The 12,032-nt window shown below is 35.8% G+C and overlaps 1 pseudogene; it reads right to left on the bottom strand.

The window, feature by feature from the left end:
• The window catches only part of LOC145064522 (uncharacterized), an 87,134-nt pseudogene extending 76,373 nt beyond the window's left edge, over nt 1-10,761 (bottom strand).
• Between the last annotated feature and the right edge of the window lie 1,271 nt (nt 10,762-12,032).

Here is a 12,032-nt window from a genome sequence, read left to right as displayed (position 1 = left end):
ACTTGCTTAAATTGCATAGACTTCTATTGTGGAAATCAAGAATTAAACGATGCTTATCAAAGCTTTGGTAAATTGCATAGACTTCTATTATGGAACTCAAGTATTAAACAATGATCATCAAAGCTTTGCTAAGTTACATATACTTCTATTGTGGAACTCAAGATTTAAACAATCCTCATCAATGATTTGCTTAAATTGCATAGAATTCTATTGTGGAACACAAGATCTAAACAATGCTCATCAAAGCGTTGCTAAATTGCGTAGACTTCTATTGTGGAACTCGAAAATTAAACAATGCACACAAAGCTTTGCTTAAATTGCATAGACTTCTATTGTGGAACTCAAGAGATAAACAATACTCATCAAAGCTTTGCTATATTGCATAGACTTCTATTGTAGCAAGAATGAAACAACGCTCATCAAAGCTTTGCTTAAAGTGCATACACTTCTATTGTGGAACTAAAGAATTAAACAATGCTCATCAAATCTTTGCTAAATTGCAAAGGTTACTTCTATTGTGGAATTCATTAAACAATGCTCATCAATGCTTTGCTAAATTGCATAGACTTCCAATGTGGAACTCAAGAATGAAATAATGCTCATCAAAGCTTCGCTTAATTGCATAGACTTCGTGGAACTAATAAATCAAACAATGCTCATCAAAGCTTTTCTTATATTGCGTATACTTCTAATGTGGAACTCAAGAATTAAACGATGCTCATTATAGCTTTGCTACATTGGATACACTTCTATTGTGGAACTCAAGTATTAAGCAATGCGCATCAAAGCATTGCAAGTTACATAGACTTCTATTATGGAACTCATGAATTAAACAATCCTCGTCAAAGTTTTGCTTAAATTGCATCGAATTCAATTGTGGAACTCAAGAATTAAACAATGCTCATCAAAGCTTTGCTTAAATTGCATAGAACTCTATTGTGGAACTCAAGAATGAAACAATGCTCATCAAAGCCTTGTTTAAATTGCATAGACTTCTATTGTGGAACTCAAGAACAAAACAATGCTCATCAAAACTATGCTAAATTACGAAGGCTACTTCTATTGTGTAACTCTAGAATTAAACAGTGCTCATGAAAGCATTGCTAGATTGCATAGACTTCTAATGTGGAACTCAAGAATGAAACAATGCTCATCAAAACTATGGTAAATTAAGAAGCCTTGTTTAAATTGCATAGACTTCTATTGTGGAACTCAAGAATATAGCAATGCTCATCAAAACTATGCTAAATTACAAAGGCTACTTCTATTGTGCAACTCTTGAATTAACCAATGCTCATCAAAACTATGCTAAATTACGAAGGCTACTTCTATTGTGCAACTCTAGAATTAAACAATGCTCATCAAAGCATTTCTAAATTGCATAGACTTATAATGTGGAACTCAAGAATGAAACAATACTCATCAAAGCTTTTCTATAATTGCACTGACTTTTATTATGGAACTCAAGAATTAAACAAGGCTCATCAAACTTATACTAAATTACGAAGGCTACTTCTATTGTGCAACTCTAGAATTAAACAATGCTCATCAAAACATTCTTAAATTCCATAGACTTCTATTGTGGAACACAAGAATGAAGCAATGCTCATCAAAGCTTTGATTAAATTGCACAGACTTTTATTGTGGAACACAAGAATTAAACAACGGTCATCAAAGCTTTGCTAAATTGCGAAGACTACTTCTATTGTGGAACCCAAGAATTAAACTATATTCATCAAAGCTTTGCTAAATTGCATAGACTTATAATGTGGAACTCAAGAATGAAACAATCCTTATCAAAGCTTTGTTAAAAGTGTATACATTTCTATTGTTGAGCTCAACAATTAAACAATGCTCATTAATGCTTTGTTAAATTGCATAGACCTCTAATGTGGAACCCAAGAATGAAACAATGCTCGTCAAAGCTTTGCTAAATTGCAAAGACTTCTATTGTGGAACTCAAGAATCAAACACTGTTCATCAAAGACTTGCTTAAATTGCATAGACTTCTATTGTGGAACTCAAGAATTAAACGATGCTTATCAAAGCTTTGGTAAATTGCATAGACTTCTATTATGGAACTCAAGTATTAAACAATGATCATCAAAGCTTTGCAAAGTTACATATACTTCTATTGTGGAACTCAAGATTGAAACAATCCTCATCAATGATTTGCTTAAATTGCATAGAATTCTATTGTGGAACACAAGATCTAAACAATGCTCATCAAAGCGTTGCTAAATTGCGTAGACTTCTATTGTGGAACTCGAAAATTAAACAATGCACACAAAGCTTTGCTTAAATTGCATAGACTTCTGTTGTGGAACTCAAGAGATAAACAATACTCATCAAAGCTTTGCTATATTGCATAGACTTCTATTGTAGCAAGAATGAAACAACGCTCATCAAAGCTTTGCTTAAAGTGCATACACTTCTATTGTGGAACTAAAGAATTAAACAATGCTCATCAAATCTTTGCTAAATTGCAAAGGTTACTTCTATTGTGGAATTCATTAAACAATGCTCATCAATGCTTTGCTAAATTGCATAGACTTCCAATGTGGAACTCAAGAATGAAATAATGCTCATCAAAGCTTTGCTTAATTGCATAGACTTCGTGGAACTAATAAATCAAACAATGCTCATCAAAGCTTTTCTTATATTGCGTATACTTCTAATGTGGAACTCAAGAATTAAACGATGCTCATTATAGCTTTGCTACATTGGATACACTTCTATTGTGGAACTCAAGTATTAAGCAATGCGCATCAAAGCATTGCAAGTTACATAGACTTCTATTATGGAACTCATGAATTAAACAATCCTCGTCAAAGTTTTGCTTAAATTGCATCGAATTCAATTGTGGAACTCAAGAATTAAACAATGCTCATCAAAGCTTTGCTTAAATTGCATAGAACTCTATTGTGGAACTCAAGAATGAAACAATGCTCATCAAAGCCTTGTTTAAATTGCATAGACTTCTATTGTGGAACTCAAGAACAAAACAATGCTCATCAAAACTATGCTAAATTACGAAGGCTACTTCTATTGTGTAACTCTAGAATTAAACAGTGCTCATGAAAGCATTGCTAGATTGCATAGACTTCTAATGTGGAACTCAAGAATGAAACAATGCTCATCAAAACTATGGTAAATTAAGAAGCCTTGTTTAAATTGCATAGACTTCTATTGTGGAACTCAAGAATATAGCAATGCTCATCAAAACTATGCTAAATTACAAAGGCTACTTCTATTGTGCAACTCTTGAATTAACCAATGCTCATCAAAACTATGCTAAATTACGAAGGCTACTTCTATTGTGCAACTCTAGAATTAAACAATGCTCATCAAAGCATTTCTAAATTGCATAGACTTATAATGTGGAACTCAAGAATGAAACAATGCTCATCAAAGCTTTTCTATAATTGCACTGACTTTTATTATGGAACTCAAGAATTAAACAAGGCTAATCAAACTTATACTAAATTACGAAGGCTACTTCTATTGTGCAACTCTAGAATTAAACAATGCTCATCAAAACATTCTTAAATTCCACAGACTTCTATTGTGGAACACAAGAATGAAGCAATGCTCATCAAAGCTTTGATTAAATTGCACAGACTTTTATTGTGGAACACAAGAATTAAACAACGGTCATCAAAGCTTTGCTAAATTGCGAAGACTACTTCTGTTGTGGAACCCAAGAATTAAACTATATTCATCAAAGCTTTGCTAAATTGCATAGACTTATAATGTGGAACTCAAGAATGAAACAATCCTTATCAAAGCTTTGTTAAAAGTGTATACATTTCTATTGTTGAGCTCAACAATTAAACAATGCTCATTAATGCTTTGTTAAATTGCATAGACCTCTAATGTGGAACCCAAGAATGAAACAATGCTCGTCAAAGCTTTGCTAAATTGCAAAGACTTCTATTGTGGAACTCAAGAATCAAACACTGTTCATCAAAGACTTGCTTAAATTGCATAGACTTCTATTGTGGAACTCAAGAATTAAACGATGCTTATCAAAGCTTTGGTAAATTGCATAGACTTCTATTATGGAACTCAAGTATTAAACAATGATCATCAAAGCTTTGCAAAGTTACATATACTTCTATTGTGGAACTCAAGATTGAAACAATCCTCATCAATGATTTGCTTAAATTGCATAGAATTCTATTGTGGAACACAAGATCTAAACAATGCTCATCAAAGCGTTGCTAAATTGCGTAGAGCGAAAATTAAACAATGCACACAAAGCTTTGCTTAAATTGCATAGACTTCTATTGTGGAACTCAAGAGATAAACAATACTCATCAAAGCTTTGCTATATTGCATAGACTTCTATTGTAGCAAGAATGAAACAACGCTCATCAAAGCTTTGCTTAAAGTGCATACACTTCTATTGTGGAACTAAAGAATTAAACAATGCTCATCAAATCTTTGCTAAATTGCAAAGGTAACTTCTATTGTGGAATTCATTAAACAATGCTCATCAATGCTTTGCTAAATTGCATAGACTTCCAATGTGGAACTCAAGAATGAAATAATGCTCATCAAAGCTTTGCTAAATTGCATAGACTTCGTGGAACTAATAAATCAAACAATGCTCATCAAAGCTTTTCTTATATTGCGTTATACTTCTAATGTGGAACTCAAGAATTAAACGATGCTCATTATAGCTTTGCTACATTGGATACACTTCTATTGTGGAACTCAAGTATTAAGCAATGCGCATCAAAGCATTGCAAGTTACATAGACTTCTATTATGGAACTCATGAATTAAACAATCCTCGTCAAAGTTTTGCTTAAATTGCATCGAATTCAATTGTAGAACTCAAGAATTAAACAATGCTCATCAAAGCTTTGCTTAAATTGCATAGAACTCTATTGTGGAACTCAAGAATGAAACAATGCTCATCAAAGCCTTGTTTAAATTGCATAGACTTCTATTGTGGAACTCAAGAACAAGACAATGCTCATCAAAACTATGCTAAATTACGAAGGCTACTTCTATTGTACAACTCTAGAATTAAACAGTGCTCATCAAAGCATTGCTAGATTGCATAGACTTCTAATGTGGAACTCAAGAATGAAACAATGCTCATCAAAACTATGGTAAATTAAGAATCCTTGTTTAAATTGCATAGACTTCTATTGTGGAACTCAAGAATATAGCAATGCTCATCAAAACTATGCTAAATTACAAAGGCTACTTCTATTGTGCAACTCTTGAATTAACCAATGCTCATGAAAACTATGCTAAATTACGAAGGCTACTTCTATTGTGCAACTCTAGAATTAAACAATGCTCATCAAAGCATTTCTAAATTGCATAGACTTATAATGTGGAACTCAAGAACGAAACAATGCTCATCAAAGCTTTTCTATAATTGCACTGACTTTTATTATGGAACTCAAGAATTAAACAAGGCTCATCAAACTTATACTAAATTACGAAGGCTACTTCTATTGTGCAACTCTAGAATTAAACAATGCTCATCAAAACATTCTTAAATTCCATAGACTTCTAATGTGGAACTCAAGAATGAAATAATGCTCATCAAAGCTTTCCTTAAATTGCACAGACTTTTATTGTGGAACACAAGAATTAAACAACGGTCATCAAAGCTTTGCTAAATTGCGAAGACTACTTCTATTGTGGAACCCAAGAATTAAACTATGCTCATCAAAGCTTTGCTAAATTGCGTAGACTTATAATGTGGAACTCAAGAATGAAACAATCCTCATCAAAGCTTTGTTTAAAGTGTATACATTTCTATTGTTGAGCTCAACAATTAAACAATTGATGCGTGTATGGGCTTGATTTGGTGAGTAGGGTAGTGTTTAGGTAAATTAAAAGAGAATAGTAACCACAAATGATATATGAATGGAAAGAAATGGATAGATTAGTAACAACTCAAGACCTATTAAGTTGTATACCGGTGAAAACAATCCAAGACCTATTGGATTGAGTTCGTATCAAGTCAAGAACACGTCCTAACAAGATAATTTGTGAATTATAACAATAATTCAAAGTGAACAAAAGGGTTCTTTGATTAAAAATTCGTCTATTACTTTTTCCATGCATAATTTGGCTTTATATGAAGCCTTTATTACAAATTTGGTGGTTACAAGCCAACCAACCAATTATTCATTAAAACTAGTAAATAGAAATTAAGGTAACTCTTGAAAGAACACAAAAAAAACGTCCATGAGACTTGTGAATGAAAAAAAAACGGCTATGCTTCATTAAGGAGCCATAAGAAGCATTAAGGAGTCATCATAAGCATTAAAGTGTAACCCTAATCCACCAAAGAGTGTCAAAAACGGCTAGGAGGCTTTATGAAGCAAATAGTAACGTTTTTAGCACTTATGAAGCCTTAAAAATGTTGCCCTAGTCTTCATGCAACCCTAATTCAATTTGTGGGTTACCATGCACAACCCAACCATTGAGCCCAAACCACCTTCTAGCCCACTAGTAATCACTAATCCATCACATTTTGGGCTTTCATGATCCATGCATGGATCATCCCCTCCCCCTTTGAAAGGAATTGACCTCAATTCATCAAGTCCATCATCATCAAGATAAGGTGAAAGATCTCCCACATTAAAGGTAGCATGCACTCCATGGTCTCCTCCCAAATCTACCTTATAAGCATTATCATTGACACGTGACACCACTCTGTAAGGACCTTCAGCTCTTGGCATCAACTTGTTTTTCCTTTTGTTAGGAAAACGTTCTTTCCTCATATACACCCACACCAAGTCACCATCTTGAAAGACACGTGGTTTCCTATGCTTGTTGGACTTCTGTTTGTACAACTCATTCACGGCTTCAATCTTCTCACGAACTTGTTGGTGTAGTTTCATCATAGCCTTCAACTTGTCATTAGCATCCTTGTGAACCAATTCATCCTTTGGCAATGGAATCAAATCCAAAGGCATGTAAGGATTCACACCATACACCACCTCAAAAGGAGAGTGACCTGTAGCATAAGTAGGAGAACGATTATAGGCAAATTCAGCATGTGCAAGTTTGATGTCCCAATCTTTTTGAGTTTTGCTAACCAACCCTCTCAACAAAGCACCCAAAGTTCTATTAGTCACCTCCGTTTGCCCATCCGTTTGTGGATGATGGGATGTACTAAAAAGTAACTTAGTACCGACTTTCCTCCACAAAGTGTTCCAAAAGTAACTTAGAAACTTGGAATCCCTATCAGAAACAATTGTTTTAGGAATACCATGCAAACGAACCACCTCTTTAAAGTACAAATCAGCCACGTTAGAGGCATCATTTGTTTTATGACATGGCACAAAGTGAGCCATTTTTGAAAACCTATCCACCACCACCATAATGGAATCCTTCCCCCTTTGAGTTCTAGGCAAAGCCATAATGAAATCCATGGACACATCTTCCCAAGGACGAATAGGAACCGGCAAAGGAGTGTAAACACCATGCTTGAAAGTTGTTTTTGCCATATGACATGTAACACACTTGCCCACTATGTTGGTTACATCCCCCAACATCTTCGGCCAAAAGAAATGTTCTTTAAGCACCTGCAAAGTTTTGGTAATGCCAAAATGACCAGCCAAACCACCGCCATGAGCTTCACGAATCAACAACTCCCGTATTGCATGTTTTGGGACACAAAGGCGATTGCCTTTGAATAGAAAGCCATCTTGAATCACAAATTCACCATTAGGACCACCTGCACATTTCAAAAACATATCTCCAAAGTCCATATCAGATTGATAATGGTCCTTTAGAGTTTCAAATCCCAAGAAACGAACATCCAAAGTCACCAACAACGAGTAACGCCTCGAGAGTGCATCAGCCACCACATTGCTTCTACCATCCTTGTATTTGCATGAGAAATGAAAGGATTGCAAGAACTCCACCCACTTTGCATGTCTTGTGCTCAACTTTTGTTGCCCATTGATGTACTTTAAGGATTCATGATCAGAATGCAAAATAAAATGATTTGCACGCAAATAATGACTCCAATGATCTAAAGCACGGACAATAGCATAAAACTCCTTATCATAAGTGCAATAATTCAAACGAGCACCACCCAACTTTTCAGAAAAATAAGCAATAGGACGTTTGGATTGGATCAAAACAGCCCCAATACCAACTCCACTTGCATCACACTCCACTTCAAATGGTTGAGAAAAATCAGGAAGAGCCAAAATAGGAGCATCACACAACAATGCCTTGAGTTTCTCAAATGCCTTTTGAGCTTCTTCTCCCCATGCAAAGACTCCTTTCTTCAAACAACCTGTTATGGGACTTGCAATGGTGCTAAAATCACGAACAAATCTTCTATAGAAAGAAGCAAGACCATGAAATGATCTAACTTCAGAAATATTAGTAGGAATAGGCCATGACTTGATTGCTTCAGTCTTGGATGGGTCCACGGACACGCCATTTCTTGACACCACAAAACCCAAAAATGCCACTTCTTCCACCAAAAACGAACATTTTTCTTGCTTCCCATAGAGTTTTTGAGCTCTAAGCGTCTCGAAAACCTATTTTAAGTGCACCAAATGATCCTCCAAGCTCTTGCTATATACCAAGATATCATCAAGGTACACAACCACAAACCTGCCCAAAAAAGATTTTAGCACTTCATTCATTAGTCGCATGAAAGTGCTAGGTGCATTAGTTAGACCGAAAGGCATCACGGTCCATTCATACAAGCCATGTTTAGTTTTAAAGGCTGTTTTCCATTCATCCCCTTCACGCATACGAATTTGATGGTAACCACTTCTCAAATCAATTTTTGAGAACACAATAGAACCATGCAACTCGTCCAACAAATCATCAATTCTAGGAATAGGAAATCGGTATTTTATGGTGATGTTATTAACGGCCCTACTATCAACACACATCCTCCAAGAACCATCTTTTTTTGGAACCAACAAAACTGGAACAGCACAAGGACTTAGGCTTTCACGAACATAACCCATTTTCATGAGTTCATCAATTTGTTTTTGCAACTCTTTTGTCACCTCCGGATTACATCTATAGGCGGCTTTATTGGGCAAAGGAGCACCCGGAATAAGGTCAATTTGGTGTTCGATACCACGGATTGGAGGCAAACCCGGTGGTAATTCGCTTGGAAACACATCTTGAAACTCCAAAAGCAAATCAGCAATAGCGTTTTCTCCATGCACCATCTTCTCCACCTTTGCATGCTCTTTGGCCACAAGCATGTAGATAACATCACCTTTGTCAAGAACTTGCTCCACCTCCCTTTCACTAGCAAACATAGAAAGATTAGGTTTTTTTACTTGTTTAGAATTCATGGACCTTATGGCCGTTGGGGACATGGGTTTTAACACAATTTTTTATTATTGTGTTTCAACTCATATTCATTGCTCCTCCCTCTATGTAACACGTCCCTATCAAATTGCCAAGGACGCCCCAACAAAATATGACATGCATCCATAGGAATAACATCACACAACACTTCATCTTCATAAGACCCCATGGTTAGACCAACTCTAACCTGTTTTGTCACCTTTATTTTGCTTCCATCATCCAACCAATGAAGAACATATGGTTTTGGGTGGTTTGTAGTAGACAAACCCAATTTGATCACCATTTCATTAGAAGCAACATTAGTACAACTTCCACCATCAATAATCAAACTACACCACTTGTTTCTAACCAAACATTTGGTGTGAAACAATTGGTCTCGTTGATCCATATCAGCCACGGTTTGAACCCCTTGAGTTTTAAGGGTTCTAAGCACCAAAACTGTATCATACACCGGTGCTTCATACTCTACCTCCTCCTCTTCTTCCTCTTCTTGTTGTGTATCATAAAAAATACCCGCCAACCTCTCTTCTTCCTCCAACTCTTCACGACATTCAATGGCCTCCCTTAAAGTCACCACCCTTTTGTTTGGACAAGCATTTTGGTAATGACCAAAACCTTGACACTTGAAACATCTAATTTTCGCCAAACTAGTTTCTTTGGTACCACTAGTAAGTTTAGGAGCAACGGGAACACTACTAGAACCAGAAGGAGTAGAAACAGAATTTTGTCTATTGCTAGACTCGGGCTTGGACCACGACTTTGACTTGGGACTTTCGAGACTTGAACTTGAACTCCCACCATAACGTGCTTTGGCCTGCCCCTCCAACTTCAAACACAAACCACAAAGAGTTCCAAAATCAGCATAAGGATATAACTCCACAACATTGGCAATGTTGTAGTTCAACCCTTTTAGAAAACGAGTCATTTTTTGTTCTTCAATTTCTTCAATATCCCCCATCAAGGACAACTTCTCAAATTCATCAATGTATTCTCCAACACTCATTTTTCCTTGCCTCAAATCAGCAATCTTCTTGTAAGTGGCAATTCTATGAGTAGAAGGAACATATCTCTTTCTTAGCTTTCGTTTTAGAGAAAGCCAAGAACAAATTTTTTCTTTGCCTTCACGGGTTCTCTTGGCCTTAAGCCCTTCAAACCACAATGAAGCACCACCACTTAGCTTGAGAATGGCATACTTGCAGCTTTTTTCATCATCCACTTCTTTGAACTCGAACATTCTTTCAATCTTCCTTTCCCACTCCAAGTAGCGTTCAGGATCAGTTCCACCAACAAATTCAGGCAATTCAGACACCTTGAATTCTTCCACAACCCTATGTTCACCACGGCGGGGTTGCCTTCGATTTCCACCTTCTTGGATGTTTCTTAATGCTTCACGAAGATTTTGTAGGAACTCCGGATCATCAAAATCCATTATGCGCTCTGATACCACTTATGATGCGTGTATGGGCTTGATTTGGTGAGTAGGGTAGTGTTTAGGTAAATTAAAAGAGAATAGTAACCACAAATGATATATGAATGGAAAGAAATGGATAGATTAGTAACAACTCAAGACCTATTAAGTTGTATACCGGTGAAAACAATCCAAGACCTATTGGATTGAGTTCGTATCAAGTCAAGAACACGTCCTAACAAGATAATTTGTGAATTATAACAATAATTCAAAGTGAACAAAAGGGTTCTTTGATTAAAAATTCGTCTATTACTTTTTCCATGCATAATTTGGCTTTATATGAAGCCTTTATTACAAATTTGGTGGTTACAAGCCAACCAACCAATTATTCATTAAAACTAGTAAATAGAAATTAAGGTAACTCTTGAAAGAACACAAAAAAAACGTCCATGAGACTTGTGAATGAAAAAAAAACGGCTATGCTTCATTAAGGAGCCATAAGAAGCATTAAGGAGTCATCATAAGCATTAAAGTGTAACCCTAATCCACCAAAGAGTGTCAAAAACGGCTAGGAGGCTTTATGAAGCAAATAGTAACGTTTTTAGCACTTATGAAGCCTTAAAAATGTTGCCCTAGTCTTCATGCAACCCTAATTCAATTTGTGGGTTACCATGCACAACCCAACCATTGAGCCCAAACCACCTTCTAGCCCACTAGTAATCACTAATCCATCACATTTTGGGCTTTCATGATCCATGCATGGATCAACAATGCTCATCAATGCTTTGTTAAATTGCATAGACCTCTAATGTGGAACCCAAGAATGAAACAATGCTCGTCAAAGCTTTGCTAAATTGCAAAGACTTCTATTGTGGAACTCAAGAATCAAACACTGTTCATCAAAGACTTGCTTAAATTGCATAGACTTCTATTGTGGAACTCAAGAATTAAACGATGCTTATCAAAGCTTTGGTAAATTGCATAGACTTCTATTATGGAACTCAAGTATTAAACAATGATCATCAAAGCTTTGCTAAGTTACATATACTTCTATTGTGGAACTCAAGATTTAAACAATCCTCATCAATGATTTGCTTAAATTGCATAGAATTCTATTGTGGAACACAAGATCTAAACAATGCTCATCAAAGCGTTGCTAAATTGCGTAGACTTCTATTGTGGAACTCGAAAATTAAACAATGCACACAAAGCTTTGCTTAAATTGCATAGACTTCTATTGTGGAACTCAAGAGATAAACAATACTCATCAACGCTTTGCTATATTGCATAGA

This window comes from Lactuca serriola, chromosome 1, assembly GCF_051521515.1.
Source record: "Lactuca serriola cultivar US96UC23 chromosome 1, Lser_US96UC23_V15, whole genome shotgun sequence".
Classification (NCBI taxonomy): Eukaryota; Viridiplantae; Streptophyta; class Magnoliopsida; order Asterales; family Asteraceae; genus Lactuca; species Lactuca serriola.
The sequence above is the reverse complement of the archived record's forward strand: the minus strand, read 5'-3'. Positions and strand labels throughout refer to the sequence as shown.